This window comes from Capra hircus, chromosome 28 (assembly GCF_001704415.2).
Source record: "Capra hircus breed San Clemente chromosome 28, ASM170441v1, whole genome shotgun sequence".
Taxonomy (NCBI): Eukaryota; Metazoa; Chordata; class Mammalia; order Artiodactyla; family Bovidae; genus Capra; species Capra hircus.
This window is the reverse complement of record NC_030835.1, coordinates 31,983,219-31,993,872: the sequence shown is the minus strand read 5'-3', so window position 1 is coordinate 31,993,872 and position 10,654 is coordinate 31,983,219. Positions and strand designations below refer to the sequence as shown.

At 38.8% G+C, this 10,654-nt stretch overlaps 1 protein-coding gene across 4 annotated transcripts in view; it reads left to right on the top strand.

Moving 5' to 3' along the window:
• Nucleotides 40–10,654, top strand: part of CSGALNACT2 (chondroitin sulfate N-acetylgalactosaminyltransferase 2) — a 57,867-nt gene continuing 47,252 nt past the window's right edge. For all 4 annotated transcript variants that reach the window (XM_018042390.1, XM_018042391.1, XM_018042392.1 and 1 more), the window contains exon 1: nucleotides 40–198. The gene's annotated coding sequence lies outside the window, so the exon portion shown is untranslated. The remainder of the gene's footprint in view (nucleotides 199–10,654) is intronic.

The window sequence follows — 10,654 nt, the reverse complement described above, 5'->3', positions numbered from 1 at the left end:
GCGTGGCGAGATCGCTCCGCTGCGGCGGCCCCATTTCCTCACGCGCGCCGGAAGTGGAGGTTGGCGGCGCGGCGGCGCGCCCCGAGGGTGGGAGGTGAGGCGGCGGCGGCCTCAGAGAGCCGGGCGCCGCCCAGTAGTGCCTGCGGCTGGGGAGCTGGCGGCAGGGCAACGGCCGCCGTGAGCAGATGGGTGAACGCGGTGAGTACCCAGCCCTCCTGGCTCACCGGCCTGCAGCTTCCAGAGCGCGGGGGCGCGGGTCCCGGACTGTGGGTCTCGCTCCTGGTCGCGTCACCTCACGGACGAGCTCTCCGGGGGGTCCTGTCCGCGTGGGGTCGCCGCACGGACAAGCCCTCCGGAGTCGGCTCCGTGTCAGGAAAAGCTGCGGTTTTTCGGAGCGGTTTGTCTTTTTATGAACAGTGCTGCCAGAGACCGTTGGTTTGCGTGTTTTATTTTTATCACTTTTAAAAAAAACCAATACACCACTGTCTCTGCTCCCCTCAGTGGGTAAACTTTGTAGTCAGCTGTTACCTCTTTATTGCGTTAAATTAGTATTCTCTGGCGGCAGCCTCGCTTTCTCCCAGACGCTAGGCGCCTTTGAAAGACGCACATTTGTGGAGCAATTAGTGGGGCCGAGGAGACCAAGGGACGGGAAACCTCTTGCATTTTCAGACTTCATCTTGAAAATTATACTATTCCAGAGCAACTTGCAGAGGAATAATTGGTAAACGGCATACTGAGGCTTTTGTTGATGATGATGTTATTGGCAGAATGAAAATTTGATTGTAAATCTTAAGCTTTTATCCTTCAGCCTGCTTTTCAGATTTATATGTGATGTCTGGATATTTAACTATCACTGATGGTTCTCAGGAGCTGGACCTTCATTTTTGCTGGAATTAATGTTGTATTAAAATAGTACTTCAAATGTGGAAGTAGCACTCTCAAGTATCTTATGACTGAGAATGTTAACGTTGGTTTTGTATTATTCTGATACTGTTTGTTTTAAATTGTCTTATGATTTAAAGAATGTGTAAAGGACTTTGGATATCCAGTATTTGTGGCTCAGAGAATTTTTACATAAACACAGTTTTAGTCCATCAGTTTGGAAATTACATTTTTTCTTAACTTTTTGATTGAGGTATAAAATATATATGAAGTCATAAAGTGCATGAATCTTAGTTGTACAGCTCAGTGAACTTTTATGTATGTATTAAGTTTTGCAGCCACCAGCCACATCATATTCTATACCTGTGGAACGTTTCCATCATTCCAGGAGTTTTCCCCCTGCTGCTTCTAAGTCAGTTATACCCCTGTGCCCACCCCCCATCAGTATTCAGATTTCTGTCATCTATTAGTTTTGTTTAGTTGAGGTTTTATATTAATGGAATCACACAGTATACTCTGCATACTGCTGATGAGTTTCACCCATAATGTTTCACGCATCAGTAGTTCTTTTTTACTGTGTGTAGAATCCATTGCGTGATTATATGACTACTCTGTTGGTTGATCTTTTTGTTTCTAGTTTTTCTATATTGTGTATTTTGAAGACTGCTATGAACATTCTTACAAATGTCTTGGTGAACATCTGTGTCAGCTGTGGAATGGCTAAATCATAAAGTAGATGGAAAATTACTTTTTAACCATCCTGGAGTCTTCCTTTTTTAAAAAGTACAGTTTGTTATCTTAACTTTTGTAACATTAAAGATTGGTAAAAAGCATAACCATTAATATTTTAAAGACTTAAGTGATTTATTACCATATTATTTACTCCTTGGATTGCACATCTGTGACTGTCATTATTTAACTGTCCCTTAGTTAAGTCTGTTGGATAAGAGGTGGTGCCGTTTTGTCCCTGAAACTTGTTGTGTAACACTTAGGTAAGAACTGTGTTACTCAAGTTAGTGGTTGTTAGGGGAAATGAAACACCGAAAGAAGGGGACTAAAAATGGATTGAAGAGTCAAATGGATTGCAAGTCAAACACTTAACATTGTTCTCATACTGCACAAAGTTCTGGGTATAAATGTAAAATTGAATTATAAGGTTAGTTACAATTGTGAATTTACTACAGGAGTACAGTGGTTTCCACCCGTGCTGAGATAGTGATACGTTTATAATGGAAACAGACCACAAAGATGATTAAACATTTGTGGGAAACGGTGGCACGCAAAAGATACCCCTGACTGAACAAAACACAAAGGACTGGACCTGAAACAATGGAGTTCATGTAAGAAAAAGAAGAAAACTTTAATATAAATATTAATAGGCCCAGATTTGGGAAGGTATGGCTCCCCTAGTGGCTCAGTGGTAAAGAATCTGCTGCAATGCAGGATATGCAGTAGATGTGTGTACGATCCCTGGTGGGGAAGGTCCCCGGAGGAGGAAATGGCAGTCCACTCCAGTAATCTTGCTGGGACAGTCCCATGGATAGAGGAGCCTGGTGGGCTGCAGTCCATAGGGTTGCAAAGAGTCGGACATGACAGAGCAGCTGAGCACAGTCAGCACAGTCACATACCTACTGAATATATACCAGCTGGCCTGAAAATAACACAGTCAGTTCTTGAATATTAAAACATAGAGTGTTGGAAAAAGAACTTCCCTGGTGGTCCATTGGTTAAGACTCCAGGCTTCCACTGCAGGTGGCAAGGGTTCCATCCCTGGATGGGGAGCTAAGATTGCACATGCCTTGCGTTGTGGCTCCTCCCCCAGGAAAGCTCTCATTGAGCATTCGCCCCACCACCCGCCCCCACCACATTGGACATGTTTTGAATTCAGAATCTTATTTCTCACCAAACTCTGATTCAAAGTAGAGGGAAAATAAAATCATTTTTACCCAGACCCACTTGGAATGTCTCAGGATGAACTATATCAAATGAAAAATTAATCCAAGAAAAATACGTGTGGAATTCAAGAAACAGTAATGAAAGAAAACAGTAAAATGTATCTCTTTACTCCAAGGCATTGCTAACTAGCTAAGAAGGTTAATGCAATGCAAAAGAAGAAGTCATAAGCCAGTGTATATAGTTTTTAAGTCTGTAATCTGAAACAGATATTTGACATGATTTTAAAGTTAATTGGGAAGGTGGATAATAGATAAAGCATGTTGGAACAGTTATCCCGAGTAAGGGAGAAGCTATAGATAACTGACCAATTACTGTTTGAAATGAATGCTTTATGGAAATTTGTCCTAGCTGGAAAGTTCCATTTCCAGGGATTTATCCTGAAGATTAATTCCCATGTGGAAAGTTGTGTATACACATATAAGACTATTTCTGCTGAGATTTTAATAATGTCAATGGATTTAGAAGAATACACAAAAACTAGAGAAGGGAACCCGGCCTCTGGGTTAGAAGGATAGGTGTCACTGTATGCCTTTATATTGTGTTTAACTTTTTTATTACATGTATTGTTTTGTGGAATTTTATAAATATAAAGCATTTTTAAGAATGTAAAAATTCGTAAGGGTTTAGAGCATGGGTTGCCAAGTCTGGTTGTCCACCAGACTTGATTCTACTTTCTTACGATCTGTGACCTAAGAGTGGCCTTTATATTTTTAAGTGCTTGGGGAAAAAAGAATAGTTTGTAACATGAAAATTATATGAAGTTAAAATTTCAGCATCCTTTAGAACACACCTCTGCCATTCATTTACTCATTTTCTATGGCTGCCTTTGTGCTCTGAGGCAGAGTTGACTGGTTGTGATATTTATTGCTTGACCCTTTACCTAAAATGTTTGCTAACCCCTTATTTAGAGGCCAGAAATAGACTTCCATATATGTAGGAATTTTGCTTTGATTAAAGTGGCATTTCAAATTAGTGTCAAGAGCATGGATTATTTAATAAATGGTAAGAATTGACTATTTGAGGAAATAAATATTATACTAGAATTATTTCTGATAGGGAAGCCAAAATTGAGAAGTCCTGCAGGAAAAGATTGATAGGTTTAACCATTAACAGCAACAACAAAGCAAAACTGTGTAATGGGAAATAATACCTAACACTTATTGAACACTTAATGATTGTCACGTTTTGCTTAATTTGTACAATAACACTCTAAGGTAGATTCTATAACTGTCCCCACCTAACAGATGAGAAAACTGAAGTTTATAGAGATTCAAGAATTTGTATTGATGAGTTAGAAAGTGATAGAGCAGATGTGTGAACTCGGACCATCTGGCTCCTAAGACTGTTATACAGACAAAACCTGAAAGAAGTATTTGTAGTTTGTTAACACCATTGTACTGGAGAAGGCAATGGCACCCCACTCCAGTACTCTTGCCTGGAAAATCCCGTGGATGGAGGAGCCTGGTAGGCTGCAGTCCATGGGGTCGCTAAGAGTCTGACACGACTGAGCGACTTCACTTTGACTTTTCACTTTCAGCATTGGGGAAGGAAATGGCAACCCACTCCAGTATTCTTGCCTAGAGAATGCCAGGGATGGGGGAGCCTGGTGGGCTGCCATCTATGGGGTCACACAGAGTCAGACACGACTGAAGCGACTTAGCAGCAACACCATTATATAGATATTATCTACGTCAGCCGCATCTGGATCTGCTTCATCTCTTTTAGATAGACATTCTGTTATTTTCGGGTAGACGTTCTGCAGTTTACTAAACCTTTCCCCTATTGAAGGACTTTAAATTGCTTTTATTTAGCGTTATATCCCTGGAGTTCAGATGGTAAAGAATCTGCCTGCAGTGTAGGAGACCTGGGTTTGATCCCTGAATTGGGAAGATTGCCTGGAGAAGGGAATGACTACCCACTCCAGTATTCTTGTCTGAAGAATTCTATGGACAGAGAAGCCTGGTGGGCTACAGTCCATGGGATCACAAAGAGCGGACACCACTGAGCGACTAACACTCACACTCATAACACTAGCAAACACTTTATGCATTGACTTTATATATTAGTATGAATATTTCTATAGTTTAGAATCTTAAACATGGAATTGCAAATTGTTGAATTAAAGGGCATGTGCATTTAAATCAGATTTGTCCTCCAAAAAATAAGAATGTGTGTGCATGTGTGTCCATATATGTGTGTATTTTTAGTTTATCCTTGTCTGTATGTGTATATTTTTAGTTTATCTTTCATCATCCAGACAAACCATTTCTTCTTCCAGACCAAGCCCAGAAAGGTTAAGTGTTATGCTCAAGATTACATAGCTATTAAGTAGCTATGATTTGACTCTTTTATTGTGCTGCAGGCTGCCTTTGGCAGAATTTTCTGCTTTATCTATAATGATATTGATGTTACTGCATTTATCTTGCTGAAATCTGTGTACCATAAGTTTAGTTTTGGTAAACTTATAAAATCCATAAGTTTAGTTTTCCCCAGAAACACTCGTCAGAATTAATTTATCTGACCTTACTTGTTCTTGACACCTGGCACTATGCCTGTCTTAGTCAGTTTGGCCAATTATAATAAAGTACTTGTAGACTGAGGGCTCCCCCTGTGGCTCAGAGGCAGAGAATCTGCCTGCAGTGAAGGAGATGCAGATTAAATCCTTGGGTCTAGATGGTCCCCTGGACGAGGAAATGGCAGCCCATTCCATTATGCTTGCCGGGAAAATCCCATGGACAGAGGAGCCTGGTGGGCTGCAGTCTGTGGGGTCACAAAGAGCAAGTGACCATAGACTGAGTGACTTATAACAAGTATATTTCTCAAGTCTGAGATCGGGATGCCAGCATGATTGGATTGTGTTGAGGACCCTCTTCCAGGCTGTATCTTATTGTATCTTCACAAAGCAGAAAGAGGGCTACTTTGTTCCCTCATAGGGCTTCCCTGGCTGGCTCAGATGGTAAGGAGTCTGCTTGCAGTGCAGGAGACCTGGGTTCAATCCCTGGGTGGTAGGGAAGATCCTCCGGAGAAGGAAATGGCACCCCACTCCAGTATTCTTGCCTGGAAAATCCCATGGACAGAGGAGCGTGGCAGGCTACAGTCCATGGTGTCGCAAGAGTTGGATATGACTGAGTGACTTCACTTTTGTTCTCTCATAAGGGCATAAGTCCCATTCAAGAAGGCTCCACCAAAAAAAAAAAAAGAGGGCTCCACCTTCATGAACTGATTAGCTGCCAAAGGCCCTGACTCCTAATACTGCCATATTAGGGTTTAGGATTTTTACGTATGAATTTGCTGGGGGGTGGTGGGTGCGGGTCATTCATTGCAGTGCCTGGACACACAGTAGGTACTCAAAATATTTGTTGAATGCACACTGCCTTTTGGTAATCAGTATTTCTAAATATCTACAAAACATTTATTCAGTAACATGTTAAAGAATCCATGTATCATTGGAATACTCATCAGTTTCTCAAGAAATAAAAAGTTCTAATTCCCTCCCTCACATATGTTTGTACTTCATGTTTAGTCTACTGACAGGCTTTGTTTTCCTAATAATTTTTGTGACTTTGTTTAAGTGAACTCAAAATTATGTATTAAGTTTTTGAAAACTTAATTATTCTGCACAGAAAATTTAGATTATACAGACTAGAACTTTGAAAATAAATATTCAAATTCAAATGAATTGCTTGTATTTTGCAGAAGACAGTAGGCTACTCTTATTGCAGAAGTTAGTTTGGCGTCCTGCAGGGTAAGCATTCTGGAAGTGATGTTTGAAAAGTTTATTAGTAGTTCCATAAAATTATAGAATCAGATGTTTGAGTAGGAACTGGAAAGGTCATATTATATAGGGATCAGTACTGTAGAATGAACTATCTTTAATACTCTCTTCTTGTCTCAAAGTCACAAGGCAAATAGAAAGATGAATGAGACTTTCAGAGTAATCCAGGTTCTACTTTTGTAGGGATGGAGCCTGGGGTATTCTTAGTTTTGTTTTTTTTTAATACAAATTTGTTGTTAATAAATCTTTGTACTTGTCCAAATGACCAAAATGTAGTTTACTTGCAAATGCCTCTGTAGCACTACTACTCAAACTACATCGGATTTGGTTTTATTTTTCAAACAGCTTCATTGAGGTATTGTAGGGTATTGACTTATAATACCCTACACATATTTAAAGTATAACATTTGATAATTTGAACATGTCTACCTGAAATTATCACCACACTCAAAATGATAGACATATCCATCACTACCAAAAGTTTCTTTGTGCTCTTTAATAATTTCTTCCTGGTATCACCTTCCCCTACTCTTACCCATTCCAGGCAACCACTGACTCCTGTGCTTTCTGTCACTATAAATTACCTTACATTGTCTTGAGTTTATATAAATGGGATCATAGTCTTTCATTGTACTCATTTTATTGTTGGACTTCTATTATTGAGATTCATCCATATTAAAGCTCAGTCACTCCCATCTCTTTGTGACCCTTTGAACTGTAGCTTGTCGGGCTGCTCTGTCCATGCGATTTTTCAGGCAAGAATACTGGAGTGGGTTGCCACTTCCTCCTCCAGCAGACCTTCCTGACCAGGGATCGATCTGTCTCTCCTGTTACAGGTAGATTCTTTACTCGCTGAGCCATTGGGGAAAGCCGCTGACGTCTGTATCAGTAGTTTATTCCTTTTTATCGCTAGCGGTGTTCCACTGTATGGCTGTACTAGTTTGCTTATCCATTCCCTTGTTAATGGACATTTGAGTTGTTTCTAGTTTTTGACTGTTTCAGGTACAGCTGTTTTGAACATTTGTGTACAAGTCTTTGTATGGACATATACTTTAATTTCTTTTGGTTAACTATCGAGGAATGGAATGGCTCGATCAAATGATAGGCTTATATTCAACTTGTTAAGAAACTGAAACCATCTTGCATGATCACCAGCAGTGTATGGAAGTTCTAACTCCTCCACTTGTCACTAGCATCAGGCTTTTAAATTTCAGCCCATCTAAGATGAACCATTGTGGTGTCTCATGTTTTGAATTTGTATTTCCCTAATGGCTAACAGTGTTGAGTATTTTTTTCATGTTCTTATTTGAAGTGTTTCTTCACATCTTTTGCTGATTTTTTTTTTTTTGGTGTTTGTTTTGTTATTGCATTTTGGTACTTTTAAAAATATATTTTGAATATAAGTCTTTTATCATATATTTGCTTCACCCATATTTTTTCCTGGTCTGTGACTTGTTTTTCCATTCTCTTAATGGTGTTCTTCAAAGAGCACAAATTTTGATGAAGTTCAATTTATTAATTATGCTGTTAGTTACATATCAAAGATACCTTTGCCTAATTCAAGGGCACAAAGATTTTCCCCTTTGCTTCTAGTTTTATAGTTTGCATATAGAACTATGATTCATTTTGTGATTTTTTTTTAAGTTGAGGTGTAGTTAACTTAAAATATCATTTGAGTTTTCAGGTGTACGACATAGTGATTCACTATTTTTATAGGTTATTCTGCATTTAAAGTTATTATAAAATATCAGCTGTGTTCCCTGTGCTATAGATACATCCTTGTATCTTATTTATACCTAGTAGTTGATACCTCTCAATCCCCTTCCCCTGTCATGCCCCTTCCCTCTGTGACTCACCTTGAACTATACACTAGTGCATATGAAGCAGTGTCTCATTGTGGTTTTCATTTTCCTATTGGATTATGATGTTGAGCATCTTTTTATATTGCTTGTAGACTTAATCTTTAAAGAAATGTCTACTCACACCTTTTCGGTTACATATCTTTTTTTCTTTTTTTTGGCTGCATCAGGCAGCATGCAGAATCTTAATTAGTTTCCTGACCAGAAATAGAGCCCATGCCCTCTGCACTGGAAGCACAGAGTCTTAACCACTGGACTGCCAGGCGATTCCCTGTTCTTTATCTTTTTAATGTTGAGTAGTAAGAGTTCTTTATATATTCTAGATGCAGACCTCTATCAGATATATTATTTACAAATATTTTCTCCCATCCTTTTCACTTTCTTGATGATACCCTTTGCAGCACAAAAGTTTTTAATTTTAATGAAATCTACTTTATTTGATCTTTGGTATTTTGATGTCATATTTAAGAAACCATTGCCCAATCTAAGGTCCCAAAGATTTACACTTATGTTTTGATTGTAAGTGTATAATTTATAGTTTTAACTCTAAAACACTTAAATCTTTGATCCATTTTGGGTTAATTTTTGACTATAGGGTGAGGTAGAGATTCAGTTTTGTTCTTTTGTTTGTGAGTATAAAGGTATTCTAGCACCTTTTTTTAAAAAGACTGTTCTTTTTCCATTGAGTTACCTTGCCACTTTTGTCGAAAATCAGTTGACTTAACGTGAACATTTATTTCTGGACCCTCAGTTCTGCCCCATTGATCCGTATGTCTAGTCTTATGCTAGTTCCATGCTCTCTTGATTACTATAGCTTTGAAGTAAGTTTGGAAGTGGAAAAGTTGAATTCTACGATTTTGTCCTTCTTTCTTAGTACTGTTTTGGCTAATCCAGGTTCCTTGAATTTCCATATGAGTTTTAGGATAAGCTTGTCAATTTCTGTAAAGCTGGGAATCTGAAAGAGATTGTGTTGAATCTGTAAACCAATTTGGAGAGTATTGCCATCTTAATAACACTAAGTCTTCCAGTCAGTGAGCGTTGCTCTTTCCATTTATTTAAATCTTTAGTTTCCTTTAACAGTGTTTTGTAGTTTTCAGAGTACAGGACTTGTAATTTTTTTAAAATTAAGGTATAGTTGATTTACAGTGCTGTGCTAATTTCTGCTGTACAGCAAAATGATTCGGTTATACATGCATAGACATTCTTTTTTAATATTCTTTTCCATTATAGTTTATCCCAGGAGATTGGATATGGTTTCTTTGCCATCCAGTAGGACCTTGTTGTTTATCTATTCTAAATGTAATAGTTTGCATCTGCTAACCCAGAACTCAGGCTTTCCCTCTCCCTCCCCCAACCCCATGGCAACCATAAGTCTGTCTTCTATGTCTGTGAGTCTTGTTTCTTTTTTGTTGATAGGTTCATTTGTGCCATAGTTTAGAGTCCACATATGAGTGATGTGGTGGTGTCTGTTTCTGACTTACTTCACTTAGCATGATGATCTCTAGTTGCACCCATGTTGCTGCAGATGACTTTCATTCTGTTTTATGGCTGAGTAGTATTCCACTGTATATATGTACCACATATTCTTTATACATTTATCTGTTGGTGGACATTTAGGTTATTTCCATGTATTGACTATTGTGAACAGCACTGCTATGAACGTAGGGTCTTTGGATATTGTAGTTTTATCGAGTATATGCTCAGGAGTGGGATTTCTGGATCATGTGGTAATTCTGTTAGTTTTTTAAGCAACTTCACACTGTTTTCCATAGTGGCTGTGCCAACTTACATACCCATCAACACTATAGAAAGGTTCCCTTGTCTCCACGCCCTTTCCAGCATTTGCTGTTTGTACACTTCTTAATTTTGGTTATTCTGACTGGTGTGAGGTGGTACCTCGTAGCTTTGATTTGCATTTCTCTAATAATTAGTGATATTGAGCATATTTTCATGTGCCTACTGGCCATCTGTACATTTTCTTTGGAGAAATCTCTATTAAGGTCTTCTGCCTGTTTTTTAATTGGCTTTTTTTGTTGTTGAATTGTATGGCCTCCTTGTATACTGTGGAGGTCAAGCCCTTGTCGGTGACATCATTTGCACATATTTTTTCTCACTCTGTAGTTTGTCTTTTCATTTTTTTTAACGGTTTCCTTGGAAATGGCAATCCACTCCAGTATTCTTG